Genomic DNA, 9,342 nt, shown 5'->3' with positions numbered 1-9,342 from the left:
CAACTCCTACATGGGGGTGGGGGAGGCTCTCAAAGTTTCACAGAGTCTACTCCTGCTTTTACAAAAAAACCCACCAGACTCAAACTCATGGCAGTTACATAGCAGCTCTTCACTACAGAGGAGTGTTTTTCAGCAGTGAAGCCATTGGCAACTACCCTCTCTAAAAATGGGATGGCTTAGGGGGAAACAAAGTTTCTGGAGGTAAGATCTGAAGAAAAAGAAGAATCTCCATTCATAAATACATCTTCTTGTGAAACTGTTCTCACCGTTCGAGCCAATTCATTTTTTTTATCATGTAACGTTATTACATAGACTCTAATGAAATGAATATTAATGGATTTAAAGACTTGGCCTTGGTAAGTTATTCAGTGTAAAAAAATCTATTTGTTTATGCCATTACTGTAAGTCTCAACAAACACTGTTGTCCTAACATAAGTCAGTTCAACTGAGGTCTCTGTTCAGGCAGCAGTGTAATTTGGCCCTACATAGGGAAAACATAAAATTTGAACTGTTATTCACTAAGAGTATTTTTTTTTTTCAGTAGTGCCCATATTTGGTAATGTGCTCTGCACACATAAGGCATTGTAGTCTGGAACCTGGCTCTATGAGGTGAGTGGAGTTTGCCATTCAGTGAGACCTTTCACAGATCAAACCAAAGGACAAAAGCATGCATAAAAGACATATAAAAAAAAATATTACTTGAGTGCCACACTATTCCTTATAGGCCATATTCCATAATCAATTTGACTAAGTTAATTGATGTAGATACAGTTCAGCCTGGCAGAGATGATAATCTTAATTAGGAAAAATGGTCACCCTACAGGGAAATAGGCTGCAGCTGGAGATGCACTTGGAAGAAAGGTCTGATGTTTTCACTTGTGGAAATTGTTTCTAGCTCTGGCTTATAAGGCTCATTTATCAAAACCCCAGATGTTGTGACATTTCGCATTGCACAAGTAGCCTTTATAAAGGCAATACTCCGATAGCATGTACAGCAAATATTGTTATTCCTGCCTGTATGCTTCCCCACAGAGAAGACAAGTCCAGAACCTAACCCTCATCCTCAGCACCTAGGCTTGGGTATGTAAGATGTCTATATAAAATGTAACCGTAATTGTATCAAGTGTCTACATCAAGTTTATTGACCTTAAAATGAGGTGTATCCCTTATGTTTAGGCTCCATCAGATGGTTCTGTATGACAGTCACTGCTGTTCGGAGATACTTCATTAAATTTCTTTCTGTGTTATCATTAGTGCACACAGCAAAGTACATAATTTTCCATTTTCACTATGGAGCATTGGAAATAATTTTTAGATAATGTGGTAGTTCTACCCTTGTCATCAGGACTGTTGTAATCTTTTCTATTCACTGTATTTTTACAATAGATCTATGCAACCAAAATATTATAAAGTTTTAATGATTATATGCTCAAGAATTTCTGTTTAAATGTCACTGGTGTGATACAACACCATCAAAACATGTTGTTTAAAAAAGACCTCTCAGTTTTAAGCACCTCCAGTAAGGCTACAAACTGAAAATTACTTTAATTGGCATTTACGTAATTCTACATTCTACTTTAGAGATTTATATGAATCACCACTGCCACTGTGGTGGTGAAGTGTGGTCAAATATGAGCACTTCACCACTTCAGATTAATTCACAGTCGTGTTGTTCAAATTCCCTTTCCACCAAAGGAAAAAAAAAATCTACTCCTACAATGGTGCTACCCAGAACTGCTAAGGAGGAGTTAGAACACTTCCATAGTTTATCTGGCTACCAGAAAGTCAAGTACCAGGTAGGAAAAGTCATCACACCAGATGCAGAGAAGTCAAGGAGTGAGTACAAAAGCAGAGTTAAAAAACCTATGAGTTGCTGTACCTTTAGCAGGGAACTCTGGGGGGGTGGTAACACCCCTAATGACACTGATGTAGTTTAAGTAATGGGTAAAACCCAGCTGTTTATAATTCTAGCAGAACTATATGACAAAATCACATTAATTTTGCTTCCAACCAGCATTTCTAAATTGCATTAAGAACTTTCGAACTATAACACAATCATAAAATTTTAAGTGCTTGATGGAATAATAATTTCTTGGAAGAGAGGTATGAAGCGTATTGCAGTGCAGTAATGTGAAAAATAACTTGTCTTATTTTACAAGAATTGAGTCAGTATCCACTTCCATTTTACATTCAGTAATATTACATGCAGTGAGGCATGTTTGCCAAGATGACGATCTTTTTCCCTGGACCTTTTAGGCTGCTGAATTTTTATCAGTCATATAGATGGGATTCTATTCAATAAGTGCCTTTGAAGATTTTTGCTTTAGTAGGCTAACAGGACGCTTGCATTTTAGAACAAGGAATAGATACTTCTGTTTCTTTTATTTGTTTGTTCCTGGACCTTAGGAATTACCAAACGTATCTAGGTTTGAACCCTGCAGTTAAGTTAGTAGTTGCCTGCTCTGTCTTTCACTATGCATTTCAAGTTTTATCCTTTTAAGTTATAATATATAACAAACCTTCAAAATTCATGAGGACTTTGAGGAATATAAAGATAGAAAGAAGTATGCTAAAAGGGAAAATAAAGTGATTTTTTTTTCCTCTATTTTTTATTTCCCTCTGAATCCTGAAGGTAGAAAATGCCCCAGTCTTTGAGGTCTTTTGGACCCAACACCAACTCTTTTAATGATAGAACAAATTAAGTGTTTTCTCAGGCTGTATACAAAATATAACATACACGAAATATAGAGGAGTTAACCATAGGACAGCAAGGGTCAAATAAGATATAGAATCCACCTATGGCTTTCTCCCACAGATAGCATGATAACAGAAGCCAGTTTTGAAATGGGCTGTCACAAAAGATTTTAGACAAGTAATTTAAGTGCAATGAGTCTAAGATTAATAATAATAATAATAATAATAATAATAATAGAGCTACTTAAGCCCTAGAAATCCAATTCTCTTTGGGTGCTGCCCTATTTCATTTGAAACCACACCAGCCCAGAGCTACTATTAAGACTTCTTAGTCTGAACGCTTTAGAAGGTCCTGCTGCAGCCACTTCTACAGTCTGAAAAGGAGATGGTTTTCCTGTTCTAAATACTAGCTACCAGCAGATGCACTCATCCAGAAAGCAGGAAGTTTGGATTTGCTCTTTTCCCCCTCATCCTGAATAAGTATCATACCACAAGAATAGTCAGACTATCGCCAGGGGATTGCACCAAACGTGTACCACACCACTAATGGAGGCAACACTGTCATTCAAGAAATATTATTTCGTGAGACCAGAATCCAAGACTCTGATGCCCTCCATCTTCCAAACCACCAGACACCAGAATTTGTTCCTCTCCCACTTCCTCTCCATGGTATGAATTTTGCATGTTTCGTTTGTACCTTGAAGACTTTCCCACACAGAGGAAGCCTACTGGTGATTAAGATATCCTAGAAAACATGGGCTTCAAATTCTTAATTTTACTGACTTCATGGACAAGTGTATTATGTAATCTTTTGGTTTGTGACCAGCTTTTGCAGTCTTAGGGTCTAGTTTGAAAGTTATGTACCCAATTACAGGTTGAAGTATGCTCTTCATTTTTTGAAACATCCACTAAAATCATTATGCTTAATGCTTTTGAGATCACACGAGGCATCTATCTACATGTTCAGACATCTACTCTTTTCAAATCCAGCCTTTAGGATGGTGTTTCACAACTCTGGTTTTGGTGGCAAACCTAGAGTCTCTCTTCTCATCCTAAGTTTACAGTTCCTCCCATCTTCTAGTACAAATATTTTAAAATGTAATTTCCAAGATGACCGGGAATTTCAAAAGAAAAAAAAAGGCAAAATATCCAAACACAGTAAGTAAGAGAGGCAATATTTTGACAGAGAGTGTTTCCGTGCATGGTTTACCTTCAGGCAGCTTTCTCATCACAGGTGAGGTAACATTCAGGTGAGCTTATTCATTAGTTTTGTGTCTCTAAAAGATGTAAAAATGGCTTTATTACATTCAACAATGGAAGTTCCACAATTATTTTGTAATTACTAAGACTCCTCATAATGTGGTTTCTTTCTTTGTTCTGATAAAAATGTTCTGTGAGATAGACCTTCTCTATCCATAGTAGTTTTAAATGGTTCTTTATTTGTACTTTTTATTCACTGCTTGCTGTTTATTCGAAAGAGATCTGATCCAAGCCAACAGATGTGTAGGAAATTACTCTGATGAGCTTTGGAATATCACCTTAGAAATTAGATAGCACAGTTTTCTTGAGCTATCATTAGTCTTCCTTTCTAGTGAGCTCTTTCAAAGACTTGAAGGTGATTTGGTTTTTTTTTTTTTACAGCCTTTTTCAAAGATTATAATCCTATGACATAATCTTTTCTAAAAAGGACATGGTACCTAACCCTCAGAGTCATTTGCTTACTACATGCCTCTGAGAGGTCAGACACTTAATGATATTCTTATCAAAAACAATGAAAATAAATGCAGAATGTACCTCATCAGGAACTGAATCACAACATTGTGGAGACTGGGAGAGATCTCTTGAGAACACTTAGTGCAATCAAGGTCACCTAAAGCAGGTTTCATTCGTTGAACTGCATGAGATTCCTGTCTGCTCAGTTTTCTAGCCCATTGATGTCCCCCTGAACGATAGCACACCCATCTAATGTATTGTAGTAATTCCTCACAGTTTGGTATCAAACCTGATCCGGATGAGCCCTTCCCCATCACCCAGGTCATTAATGAAGATGTTAACTAGTACTGGTGCCAGTACTTGACCCCTGGGGTATGCAGCCGGTGTCCAGCTAGATTTCATACCGTTGATCACAACCCTAGCTGTTCAGTTTTCAATCTATCTTACTGTCCACCCACCTAATCCCTACTTCATAGGCATGTCTATGTGGTTCATATGGGAGACAGTGTCAAAAGCCTTACTAAAGTCAAGGTAAACAACATCCACTGCTCTCCCCTCAAGTATCAAGCTAGTCACACCATAGTAGAGGACTGACAAGTTGGACGAATGTGATTTCCCCTTCAAAAAGCCATGGTGACTAGCCCAATCACTTACTTTTCCTTCATGTGTCTGGAAATGGCTTCTGGGATTAATTACTCCATTACCTTCCCAGGGACTTAGGTGAAGCTGACATGCCTGTAGTTCCCCAGATACTTCCGCTTGAAAATCAGAGTGACGTTTGCCCTCCTCCAGTCTTTTAAGAACATTCCCTAGTCCCCATGACCTTTCAGAGATAATTGAAAGTGGCCCTGCACTGACATCAGCCAGCTTCCTTATCACTTGTGGGTGCATCGCATGGACTTGTGTATCTCTAGTTTAACTATTCCCAACCTGAACCTCCTCCATTGAGGGAAAATGCCTTTCTCCAGATATTTCCTCTGGTCTCAAGCACCAGAATTTCGAAGGCCAGTCTTACCTATAAGACTGAGATAAAAACATTGAGGAGCTAAGCCTTTTCTGTGTCCTTTGTCATAAAGCCCCTGACCTATTCATCAGTGGACACATATTTTTCCCTGGTTTTTCTTTTGTTGCTTATGTACTCGCAGAATCTTTTCTTGTTGCTTTACACATTCCTTGCCAGATTCGAGTCTAGATGGGCTTTGACTTTCCTAAACTCATATCTGCACAACTGGATGGTATCTCTATATTCTTCCTGAGTCACCCATCCCATCTTGCACCTCTTGCAAACATCTTTTTTATATCTGAGTTCAGTGAGGGGCTTCTTGCTCATCCATGCAAGCTTCCTGCTACTTTTGTTTTGTTTTCCTGATTGTTGGAATTATGGAACTTGAAGTAGGTGATCCTTGTATGTCAATCAGTTCTCATGAAACACTCTTCTGCCCAGGATAATGTCCTATGGGATTCTTTCAAGAACCTCTCTCACAGGACCACAGAAAGTGAGAAGGAAGCTCTGGAGGCTCCACAAATTCATTCATCCTTGGTTATTGGTATCAGGTCCAGCAAAGCACCTCTCCTTGTCGACTCTTGAATCATGAAGGTGTTGTCAACGCGCTCTGGAAATCTGATCTGCTTTTGTTGTGCTATGTTGTGTTTTCAGCAGATGTCAGGGTGATGAAAGTCCCACATGGGAAACAGGATCTGAGAAGTGAGGCTTTTCTCCATTGTCTGAAGAAGGCTTCAGTTACTCCATCCCTATTAGGAATGCCCCATGTTGATCTGCCCACCAGTTCCCGCTTGCTGGAAAATACCAAACAGCTGCAAACCAGATCAGCCAGACGGTCAGCTGATGTTATTTACTGATGTAAATAACTTCACAGGTTCCAGGAAATAATCATGCTCCACTTGTTGCAATCCTTGGTCTTTTTTGATTTTCTTTGTATCACTTACCTTTTGTCTATCATGAGAATACATATTACAATTTAATCACAGCAATGAAATATAATTCCAGTAAAATTTGATGTAATACAGAGTTTTAACATAAAATGTAAAAAAACCCTATTTCCTCTGAAAAAGAAATCTGAAAGGCAGAAGGACCTGCACACTTGTTGCTTGAATAAATTGAATTTTGCATTATTTTATGGGACAATTGCTCATAGTTTAGTCACTCTCCCCATGTCTACTGGTATTCTCTTTTAAAGATACAGATGGCTGCCTTGCTGTTGCCCAAACAAGCAGCACAGTTTGTCAGTTGTCTTTAGAATACCCAGATGCTGAGGCTGATTTTATTTCCTTCTTGCTTTTACCCCTTAATTTTTAATTACGTATACACATCCGTTAGCATTCTTCTCAGTCATTTTTCCTCACCCCTTTGTTTTAAAACACACATTGTATATGGATTAACCCCTTTGTAACACTTCCTCCTTTTAAGAAGTGTATAACCACTTTCAGCCTAGTTTAGCTGTGATTCTTTGAAACCAGCTTTTGAGAGTTGGAGCTGAAATCCTTTCTCATGCAGCTCTCAGTACCAGTCAGCCTAACTTCTCTGAGACAGGACGAGGATAAGAAGCCATTATACAAAATGCAAATGACAGCCACATCGTGCTGTTTGATTCCAACCTCCTGTAAAAATGAGAAAATCAACAGAAAATTCAGTTTCTAACAAAGCATTTTGCTTATTTTTATAAATTGGCACACTTAAAATGTTACTTCATTGCTCCTCAATGGTAGAAATGTTCAGGGGCCTAAACTGATAAGCATTTCTAAAGTTATTGGATTGTTCTCAGATAATCCTTTTAGGGAAGCCATGGTTTTACATAGGTCTGGGTTTGTGTTGTGTGCCTGAAGGGGCATTTTTCTTCAAAATATAGTGCAGTGCTTGACTCACCTGTATGTTTTCAGTCTCACATTGGATTCCAACACATTTGTTAGGCAAACCATTAATGAAGTATAAGCTTTCTTTCTTTATTACCATAGTGAAACTCCTGCCCAAGATGACTGTAGCCTTTTCTCCAGTAACATGTTGAGATAAAAGACTTCGTGATGCTGTTTCCCTCCCAAGGGAGGATTTCACCTCTTAGCATTGTAGTCGATTATTTCTGCAGTTAGGTTTTTGGTATATCTAAATTTGATGGGCTGTAGGCATTTAATTCTAATCAATTTGCTAGGAATAATAATAGAAATTTTGTACCAAAAATAGAATTTTAACTGTAAAGACCAAAAAAATTTTCATTTTAAATAAGACTTTCTTTTTTCTTATTGTTATGTTATAAACAAAATTTTAAAGGGTTGACTTTGACTGTAGATGACAGAAGCTTGGATTTAGAAGGAAATTTAAGTGTCCTTGATAAGATATTGCAGTAATAATAAGAAATTAGTATTTTCACTAGATTAAATGTTCTTTATCTTAGTAATAATTACAGAGGTATTTAGCAGTTTTGCTTAGAAACCAGAAAGAAAGGGTATATCATAGTCTATGTTGGACTTTATAGTCATAAAATATTGTCTAAATGTTTTGTGAGGGTTGGTTTGTTTGTTTGTTTGTTTCTGAAAGGGAAACATAAGCTTTATTTAATCTTAATTATTTTAAAGGCAGCTTTCCAGCAGACAGGTGGCCAGCAATTTCTGGAGAAAGGGGTGGAAAGAACAACAACTAACTAAATACAACTCAAATATCTTTAGAAGCTTGCATTATTAACTGTTTCTTTAATAATCAATGACAGTGTGCTATACAAATTAACAGCAAAATGCAACCCATGTGATACAAAGGAATTAAAAATCCTCTGACACTTTAGTTGTCTTCTGCATTACAGTATAGCTCTTTTGTCAACTTTGACAGCCTGGAGTTAAATATCTAGTTTTTATTTACAATAGAAATTTAGTTATTTCCGAAGGAAATCTGCAGAAATGGGCATAACATATTGGGAGCATGTTTAGCCCAGCAAGAAAGGGAGCCTGAACTGAAGAGCTTATTGGCAGCCACACAGAGTTGAGTGCCTAACTTCAGGCCCTGAATGGGCACGTACCACAGTTTCAGCTACTTTCAGAAGCCGTTCACTTGTCATCTTGTCCCACAGAGCTCTCAAGAAGTATATCACCTACTTTACATATACTCCTACTTTCTTACGCAGTATCGTAGCAGTTACAGCACTTGCCTGCTGGGATCTGAAACTTCTTCCACTTTCTAAGCAAATATTACTAAATACCAGGACGGTTAATATTCTCAGATAGAAACTTTCCTGCTGTCTTTAGTGTTTATTACGTAAGGTGCTTAGTGACACTAAAATTCAGTTCTTGCTTCTCTCCCTCGTGGTTGCTTTACTTATTTTTTTAATGTATTTTTTCTTTTCCCGAGCAAGCATTTAATTAGACTGTGTAAAGTAGAGCACCTTCAAAAGAAATTTAGAATACCTTTCACTACTAGCTTTTGCTATAACTTGATGACTAACACAGTCACTTAAAAATAAAATGCAGAGAGGCACAACAGATCAGGCAGAGTATAAAATAGAACCTGGGTCTTTTACAGCTTGTCTGAGTCTATTAACTGTTGAGTTAATTGATAAAAGGAGTAAATTTAGACTAACTTCCTACTCTCTTTTTGGGCAGAAATAGTTGTGTTTTCACAATGCAATTTTCAGATGAAATCTGTATGTGAATTAAGGGAAGATATAACTGAGCTGATATGAGCTACACATTAGAGAGCAAGCTTCTGAGGTGTAAACCTAAATGCAAAAATATCGATATCTGAGGAACTGTTGGCCAAAACAAAAAAAATCCAGATGTCTTCAGAACCTAAAAATTAAAATAAATAAAACATGGGTATTTCCAGGAATTACCAAATTTTTTTTTCTCAGAAGATACAAAACTAGTATTTTGAGAATTTAAAATTCAGGTTCAATTCTAAAAGTGCGCAAATTGTATGTTTAAGTGATTAAATAC

The sequence above is a fragment of the Apaloderma vittatum genome, unplaced genomic scaffold, assembly GCF_000703405.1.
Source record: "Apaloderma vittatum isolate BGI_N311 unplaced genomic scaffold, ASM70340v1 scaffold6293, whole genome shotgun sequence".
NCBI classification, from domain to species: Eukaryota; Metazoa; Chordata; class Aves; order Trogoniformes; family Trogonidae; genus Apaloderma; species Apaloderma vittatum.
This window is presented reverse-complemented; position numbering follows the sequence as displayed.